Source organism: Phyllopteryx taeniolatus, chromosome 8 (assembly GCF_024500385.1).
Source record: "Phyllopteryx taeniolatus isolate TA_2022b chromosome 8, UOR_Ptae_1.2, whole genome shotgun sequence".
Classification (NCBI taxonomy): Eukaryota; Metazoa; Chordata; class Actinopteri; order Syngnathiformes; family Syngnathidae; genus Phyllopteryx; species Phyllopteryx taeniolatus.
This window is the reverse complement of record NC_084509.1, coordinates 22,361,473-22,371,076: the sequence shown is the minus strand read 5'-3', so window position 1 is coordinate 22,371,076 and position 9,604 is coordinate 22,361,473.

Here is a 9,604-nt window from a genome sequence, read left to right as displayed (position 1 = left end):
GTGTTTGTTTAAATTGTGCTACATAAATAAAGTGGATTTGATTGGATTGGAACAGTAACACTTAAAGCTTATACATTCAGTTCCTCAAAGAGTCCCCCTTCACCTAATTTAAACTGCTTATTGACACTTCACTTTAAACTGACTGTAAACCTAAACATAAAAAGAATTACATGTTGTATATTTTAATACAAGACACACAATACAGAATGTGCCTTTTGCTTTTTGCATCTAGCGCCTTCCGGTCTTCGGCTCTATCCGCCGCTGTGACGTAACACTAGCCAAACAGCCTGTTCATTTGGCGTTGTGTGCTATTGTTCCTGTCCTTGTATATGTATGATTTCGCGATTTCACGATGGTTTATTGTGTGGCATTTGGTTGTACAAAGGCGGCACGGTGAACGACTGGTTAGAGCATCTGCCTCACAGTTCTGAGGACCGGGGTTCAATCCCCGGCCCCGCCTGTGTGGAGTTTGCATGTTCTCCCTGTGCCTGCGTGGGTTTTCTCCGGGCACTCCGGTTTCCTCCCACATCCCCAAAACATGCATGGTAGGTTAATTGACAACTCTAAATTGCCCGTAGGTGTGAATGTGAGTGCGAATGGTTGTTTGTTTGTTTGTTTGTATGTGCCCTGCGGTGAGCCCATGGGAAGGGGGATCATCATAGGGTACTTACTTTTGGAGCCTTGCTTTGTCTGGTCCCTCACCTAGGACATGGGTGACCTACCAGGGGCGTGAAGCCCCAGACAACTTAGCTCCTAGGATCATTGGGACACACAAATCCCTCCACCATGATAAGGTGACGGCTCAAGAGTGGGGCACTGTCGATCAATGCAAACTAAAACAAGCAGACATTCCGACAGCTTCTTCCCTCTTCCCATTAAATTGCTTGAGGACTCTGCTTCATGTGCACAACTGTAATTGTATCAGCATTACCACATTACCGGTTACGTTTTATTGCTAAGTGATGCTCCGTAGTGTGTTTTTATGTTTTAATGTCTCAAAAGTATTTTTTTGTCAAAATGGCTGTCTATTGTCGTACTAGAGCGCCTCCAACAACAAACAAATAAATTCCTTGTGTGTTTTTGACATACTTGGCAGATAGAGAATTCTAAGGATTCTTTTATTCACCATGTGCTATGATGTCATGTAATATTTAACTTTTTTACTATATCACATTGTACAGTTTGTATATGTATTTGCTTCTACAATGTATTTTGCTTTCTTTTACTCTGCTGTCTGGGGCCAGGTTGGCATTGCAAATACCTTACCCTCGATAAGTTTGAAGAAATAAATTGAAAAATACATGACTTCATGGACAGCTCTTAGTTTTTAAATACAGTAGTTTGAATTATTTGGTATCGTAAATGTGTTTGCATGAAAAAACATAAACAGACTGCACTTTGCAAATACTTATTTGTGAACGGAAGGTTTTTTTATTTTTTATTTTTTTCCCCATGACTGACTAGATTGGATCAGAGCTATGCCGCTGGCCAGCCTCGCGCCGGTGTTTATCTCCTCTGGCCCGGAAGAGGAAAACGCTAGCTTAGCATCAGCTTTTGGGGGGATAAAACCAGCACTGAGGAACAACTAAAACCGCCTGCATTTGAATGTTAAAAACACCAAATCAGAAGAGCAGAACTGCTCAGTAGTAGTTGTAGTAGTGCACCAGTTGTTACTCACCTATATGCACACCCCACCTCCTTTGTCTTTGCCGGAATCAGCTGTTCTATGGTCTCGGTAAACAGTCCTGCCGTACACTTTACATTCTTGTAAATTATCTATACATTATTTCTGCCCTTATCTGGAAATGTACAATTGTCCATCTATGCTAAATATTTATATTTCCACAGGGTTCCGAACTGAGATTTTGTAACATATTCTTTCATTCATCTTCCGTACCGCTTATCCTCACTAGGGTCGCGGGCTTGCTGGAGCCTATCTCAGCTATCTTCGGGCGAGAGGCGGTGTACACCCTGAAGTGGTCGCCAGCACATATAAACAAACAACCATTCACACTCACATTCACACCTACGGGCAATTTAGAGTTTTCAATCACCCTACCATGCATGTTTTTGGGGTGTGGGAGGAAACAGGAGTACCCGGAGAAAACCCACGCTGGCACGGTGAGAACATGCAAACTCCACACAGGCAGGGCCGGATTTGAACCCCAGTCCTCAGAACTGTGAGGCGGGATATGCTAACATATGAAAAACAAAATGATTTTGGAATCTTTGTGTCAATTGCAATTCAGCTTGCCTCGGCCACAGTGCATAAAATGCTCACATTAAGGTTTGGAAAGAGTGAATTCCGACAAACACACACAGACACTTGCTCTCTTCTAAATCAGTTGAGAAGTGACAATGTCCCTTGTCGATATGTGTAGGTGGCACATTGTGAGCTGACTATGCAGAATATCGACTCTGATTTCTGAAATGTGGAACATACATGCAGACATACAAATACTTCACTGCCACACCAGACAGACATGTCTTCATAATTGTAAGCGTTGTGCACTCCAAGTAACGCAAAGACTCTTCTGGCATCTGATTTGAATGAGAAGAGTCTGTGGACTGAAGAAGCATCTGTACAAATAAGATTTGAAAATCATCTTACGTTTTTATAAAAGAACAATCCCAAATACGGGTCATCAAACGGCTTCATTTCACCTTAGAAATTCCAAATGTTAAAACTGCTATCTAGAAATAGCTCTCAATACACTATTGCCCAATTTCTAAAACAAAAACCCGGAAAGGATTCAATGGATGATGTTAATCAGCTGCCATGTGTGCACATATGATTCATTTGAGCGTGGCAATACACTGACATGAACATGGATTTGATTGCAAACAGATAAATCAGCAGCTGTGCAAACATGAATATTTGCAGATAATTTACATGTATTACCGAGACTAATGCAATAGTGGTGACGTTTTCTAAATGTTTCATTCAGCTAGATGATGCAACAAGCTTATCATATTTTGGGGTCTTGCATTTTGAGTTTGTGCTTATTTGCATTGTATGAAGTAATTTATACATAACATTTTTTGTGACATTTTAGGCAAAATATTTTTTTTAAAACTGTCATACAACAAATGCACTGTTCTTTGTTGATTGTAATTTGCCTTCATGAGGACAGAAGACTCACTTTAGCTCAAATGGTCAAAATATCCCTGGCTTGCTGGTCTTCCAGGCTGCTTAACTGACACTGTCAAAACACTGACACCAATGTACTCTATATATGCTTTCATATAAGTGCCAAACTGCTCACTTTTTATATCAGTGCTGACAGGCTGTTTGTATTTTGTAAGGAGTACAATCAAGCAGTCTGTTGCACAAGGTACACAAAAAACAAAGCTCAATGATGGGAAAAAAAACACATTGAAGAAACGTACCCATTTCTCATTTGCATTTCATTAATATTCAATATGTACATGCATTTTTTTCAGGAGCAAGGTAGTGTACAAATGTTTTGCAAGCAAGGCACAGACTACAAGACTGATTTACCACCAGAAGGACAAATCACCTGTGTTGTGTTGATTTTTTTGTGGGGATAACATTTGTTATATTAATAATGACTCCGAAAGGAGAATAGTTGTCTATGAGCCCTGAGGGTAGAATTTATGTTCCCCTCAACTTGGACAGTATATTGTCTTTTTTTCCCAGCTTTTATATTGTCAATATAAGTGGAGGTAAGCAACACACTCCCCAAGGTTAATGAGTTCATCAAAACATTGCATTGCCCGCAATCCACAACATAATTCATAATGATAAGGAATATAAATTGGATGTTGGTGACGGGTGATTACATATGGAGACAGAAATATTAAATTAAATACTAAACATAGTCAATACTGAGATGCACAATAGCTCTGCATTATATGATTAACAAATGCAGAATTTTTTTAAATGTAGTTTGTTGTATGCTGTTTTGGTGCCTTTCATGCAGATGGTGCTGGTTCAATTCCCACTCAGTGCCCCGATACCTTGCCACTGCCAGTCCCAAGTTGCCCCCAGAAGGGTATTCAACAAAAACTGTTCCAAACAAATCATGCCAGTAAGTCGAAAGTTGAAACCATGCTGTTATTTTTGTTGGCACGGTGGGCGACTGGTTAGCACATGTGGCTCACAGTTCTGGCGACCGGGGTTCAAATCCGGCCTCATCTGTGTGGAGTTTGCCTGTTCTCCCCGTGACTGTGTGAGTTTTCTGCGGGTACTCTGGTTTCCTCCCACATTCCAAAAACATGCGTTGTAGGTTAATTGAAGAGTCTAAATTGCCCATAGGTATGAATGTGAGTGCGAATAATTGTCTGTCAATATGTGCCCTGCGATTGGCTGGTGACCAGTTCAGGATGTACCCCGCCTCTCGCTCAGAGTTAGCTGGGATAGGCTCCAGCACGCCCGCGACCCGAGTGAGGATAAGCGGTATGGATGGATTGATTTTTGTATTGATTTTCTAATTTTGATTTTGAAATCCTTGACGAAGCAGAAATCCCAACTGGACATAAAAGCAATGCTTACTGTTTGCACAATTAGTATAGAACAGCACAGAGGCATACTTAAATACACATTTTGAACAGTCATGACATCACAGGACAACTAGCAGACATGGGAGGCAATCATGCAAAACATTAACGTGCCATTGCTTCTGGTCATGTGCTGAAATTGATGACTCTGAAAAATGCTGGCTTTTGCTGCAGTCTAAGGCCAGAGAAGAGACTGCAGCACACATGCGGGAGTTATCACACGTTATGTCACAAGGTCACCCATGCGAGAGGAAAGAGTGTTTCTGCCTCATTCTACTGGACTCCTTCCCCCACTCTGCTCATCAGAAGCACTCCGGCTCTGCATAACAATGAAGCACACCTTGCCCTCACCCGCTTTAGCGACCTGTGGATATATTCCCAACCTAGACTGCCATTCTCTCATGATAATCTTATAACTGTACACACATACTGATCAGCAAAAATCTGATTATCAGACGTCTCTAAAAGATTATCCTTACATTATTAACTTGTGGCATCGGGTGTGTTGAAACCAAATTAGGAGAAAGGTTGATATATTGTGTGTCCAGGAGATCAGGTGGAAAGGCAGTAAGGCTAGAAGTTTAGGGGCAGGGTTTAAATTATTTTACCATGGTGTAGATGGGAAGAGAAATGGAGTAGGGATTATTTTAAAGAAAGAGTTAACTAAGAATGTCTTGGAGGTCAAAAGAGTATCAGATCGAGTGATGAGGCTGAAACTTGAAATTGAGGGTGGTATGTATAATGTGATATGCCACGAAAGAGAAATTCTGGAAGGAGCTAGACGAAGTAGTTCTGAGCATCCCAGACAGAGAGAGAGAGGTGTGATTGGTGCACATAGTATTGGACATGTTGGTGAAGGAAACAGGGGTGATGAAGAAGTGATGGGTAAGTACGGCATCCAGGAAAGGAACCTGGAGGGACAGATGGTGGTAGACTTCGCAAAAAGGATGGAAATGGCTGTAGTGAACACTTATCTTCCAGAAGAGGCAGGAACATAGGGTGACCTACAAGAGTGGAGGTAGAAGCACGCAGGTGGATTACATGTTGTACAGACGATGTAATCTGAAGGAGGTTACCGACTGTAAGGAAGTGGTAGGGGAGAGTGTGACTTGACAGCATAGGATGGTGGTGTGTAAGATGACTCTGGTGGTGGGGAGGAAGATTAAGAATACAAAGACAGCGCAGAGAACCATGTGGTGGAAGCTGAGACAGGAAGAGTGTTGTGCGGCTTTTCGGGAAGAGGTGAGACAGGCTCTCGGTGGACAGGAGGAGCTTCCAGAAGACTGTACCACTACAGCCAAGGTGATCAGAGAAACAGTCAGGAGAATCCTTGGTGTATAGCTCAGAAGAAGTGGGACACTGAGAGGACCGAGGAGAGGCGAAAGAAATACATTGAGATACGACGTAGGGCGAAGATAGAGGTGGCAAAGGCCAAACAAGAGGCATATGATGACATGTATGCCAGGTTGGACACTAAAGAAGAAGAAAATGATCTCTACAGGTTGGCCAGACAGAGGGATAGAGATGGGAAGGGTGTGCAGCAGGTTAGGGTGATTAAGGATAGAGATGGAAATGTGTTGACTGGTGCCAGTAGTGTGCTGCATATATGGAAAGAATACTTTGATGAGTTGATGAATAAGGAAAATCAGAGGGAAAGAAGAGTAGAAGAGGCAAGTGTGGTGGACCAGGAAGTGGCAATGATTAGTAAGGGGGAAGTTAGAAAGGCATTAAAGAGGTTGAAAAATGGAAAGGCAGTTGGTCCTGATGACATACCTGTGGAGGTATGGAAGCATCTAGGAGAGGTGGTTGTGGAGTTTTTGACCAACTTGTTCAACCAAATTCTAGCAGGTGAGAAGATGGCTGAGGAATGGAGGAATAATGCGCTGGTGCCCATTTTTAAGGACAAGGGTGATGTGCAGAGCTGGGGAACTATAGAGGAATAAAGTTGATGAGCCACACAATGAATTTCTGGGAAAGAGTAGTGGAGGCTAGACTCAGGACAGAAGTGAGTATTTGCAAGCAACAGTATGGGTTCATGCCTAGAAAGAGTACCACAGATGCATTATTATTATTATTATTATTATTATTATTATCCATCCATCAATTTTCTGAGCCGCTTCTCCTCACTAGGGTCGCGGGCGTGCTGGAGCCTATCCCAGCTGTCATCGGGCAGGAGGCGGGGTACACCCTGAACTGGTTGCCAGCCAATCGCAGGGCACATCGAAACAAACAACCATTCGCACTCACAGTCATGCCTACGGGCAATTTAGAGTCTCCAATTAATGCATGTTTTTGGGATGTGGGAGGAAACCGGAGTGCCCGGAGAAAACCCACGCAGGCACGGGGAGAACATGCAAACTCCACACAGGCGGGGACGGGGATTGAACCCCGCACCTCAGAACTGTGAGGCTGACGCTCTAACCAGTCGGCCACCGTGCCGCCATTATTATTATTATTATTATTATTATTATTATTATTATTATTATTATTATTATTATTATTATTATTATTATTATTATTATTATTATTATTATTATTATTATTATTATTATTATTATTATTATTATTATGATGATGCACGGGCAGCCCGTGGCCCAATGGCTAAGATCATCCCCTACCACCGTGGGGGACCTAGGTTCAAGACCCCGACTGGACCATCCGCCAACATCCCCTGGATTCACGGCTGTGATGTCCTTGAGCAAGACACTGAAACCCCAAAATGCTCCCCGGGACCTTCAGCTGCCCACTGCTCCAGTGTGTTCTACTAACATGTGTATGTGTTCACTGTGATGGGTTAAATGCAGAGAGCAAATTTTGTGTGCATGCATGTTTATGACAATAAATGGTGATTCTTCTTCTTCTTTATTTGCCTCCAGGTTGTTGATGGAAAAGTACAGAGAAGGTCAGAAGGAGCTACATTGTGTCTTTGTGGATCTAGAGAAAGCCAATGACAGAGTACCCAGAGACGAACTGTGGTGCTGCATGCGGAGGTCTGGAGTGCCAAAGAAGTATGTTAGAATAATACAGGACATGTACGAGGGCAGCAGAACAGTGGAAAGTAGGTGTGACAGAGGAATTTAAGGTGGAGGTGGAACTGCATCAGGGATCAGCCCTGAGCCCCTTCCGGTTTGCAGTGGTGATGGATAGGCTGACAGATGAGGTTAGACTGTTTTTACAGAACTACTGTATCTTCAGTCAAGGTACAAAAGGGTGTGTATCCCTTACCAAATGTGTTGTACCGACTGAATCGACTGAAAGGAAACCCACACAAAATCCCATATGGTATATGTGCTGGCAGCAAAACTACCTATGCATGTTCTTCACATACCACAACCGAGTGAGTTTCCACAAATAACATATTGATTATGCCAGCAGCACAAACACTAAGACACAAGCTCAGGATACAAACACACAATTTGTATAGTAACATCCAAAGACGGAAATGAAAATAGCAGCTTATGGCTATTTCAACCACTTACAGACATTATTTAAATCGAATGTTGAGCTTTTTTTTCCTCATTTGCCCATTTCTCGATGTCAGTGGAACACTTCAATGTGTAGGAATTGTAGTTGTTTACGATATATTGTTGTCAATATATCGTGTCTTTATGTGCAAAGTTTCCCTATTTTCTGTCAACCTTTAAGCACTCATCTTTTTTTCTTTCCATCCCTGGATTGTAAAATGTACAAAATAGTTGATATTAACTGATTACTGTCTTTTCGCTTCAAACCTAGCTTAATCCTGCAGATTTCGGTATTAAGAACTTCACGATTTAATTTTGATTCTATAGGTTGCAATTTGATTTGATATTGATTTAAACGCTCCGATATCAACTTAATATGGAGAAATTTGGACTATTTTGAAATATTTATTTTTGATGCCATGTAGGGCAGCACGGTGGCCGACTGGTTAGCACATCCCCCTCACAGTTCTGAGGTCCTGGGTTCAAATCCGGCCTTACTGTGTGGAGTTTGCATGCTTTCTCCGTGGCTGCGTGGGCTTTCTCCTGGAACTCTGGTTTGCTCGCACATCCCCAAAACATGCATGGTAGGTTAATTGAAGACTCTAAACGGTGGGCAAACTACGGCCCGTGGGCCACATCCGGTGCATTGATCATTTCACTGCATTCATTTGACCTTGTCCTGTAATGCTGAGTGGTTCCGCCAGGTTGTCTTGTAATGCCCAGTGGTTCCACCAGGTAGTGCAGTAGGTACAGTGATACATTGACTTGACTTTGGCTGTTCTATTTTTACTCTGCTACTGCTCTGCTACTCTCCCTTCTTCAACCATTAGTGGGCCAAAGAAAAGAAAAGCCGACAGAGAGTGCCGAGTGTTATATATATAGAATGCACTACGAAATACTTTTTCACTGACGTTGTTCCGGTCAAAGGCTGTATGTCTAATTTGTTAAGAAACCATTGCGGCTTTAGAGGAATATAACATCAGCCGTCACTTTTCTATCAAGCATGCTAAATTATGCTCACAGCGCAGGAACTGATGGCTACGGCTCAGCGGTTAAAATCAAGCTTGCAGGCTCAGCAAAACACCTTTGTCTGACAAAATGCCATCCAAGATTCAGTCACACAAGACCCTGAAACAGCGCCACGGGAGCTGCAAATGGAACTGATTGATCTCCAATGCGATACTGGATGAGTTTTATGCTTCGTTAAGCGCAGACAAATTTCCCAAAATCCAGAAGATGGCACAGAGGATGCTTGTGGTGTTTGGCTCTACATAGGTGTGTGAACAGACTTTTAGTGGGATGAACGCCAACAAAACATCCAACAGATCCCAGCTGAGTGATGAACACCTCAGATGTGTTCTGAGAATTGCCACAACAAAACTAACACCAGACTTTGATGCACTGGCAAAAAAAAAAAAGTCATCATTAAAACAATGCTGTTCCCATTAAAAGTAAATCAAAGTATTAACACGACAATGCCTTTTTTTGTTTGTTTATTTTTTATATGTCAGCATTTGGTCCTGGCTTTGCCCACCTGTCAAATTTTAAAAGTCAATGTGGCCCCTGAGCCAAAATGTTTACCCACCCCTGCTCTAAATTGCCTGTAGGTGTGAATGTGA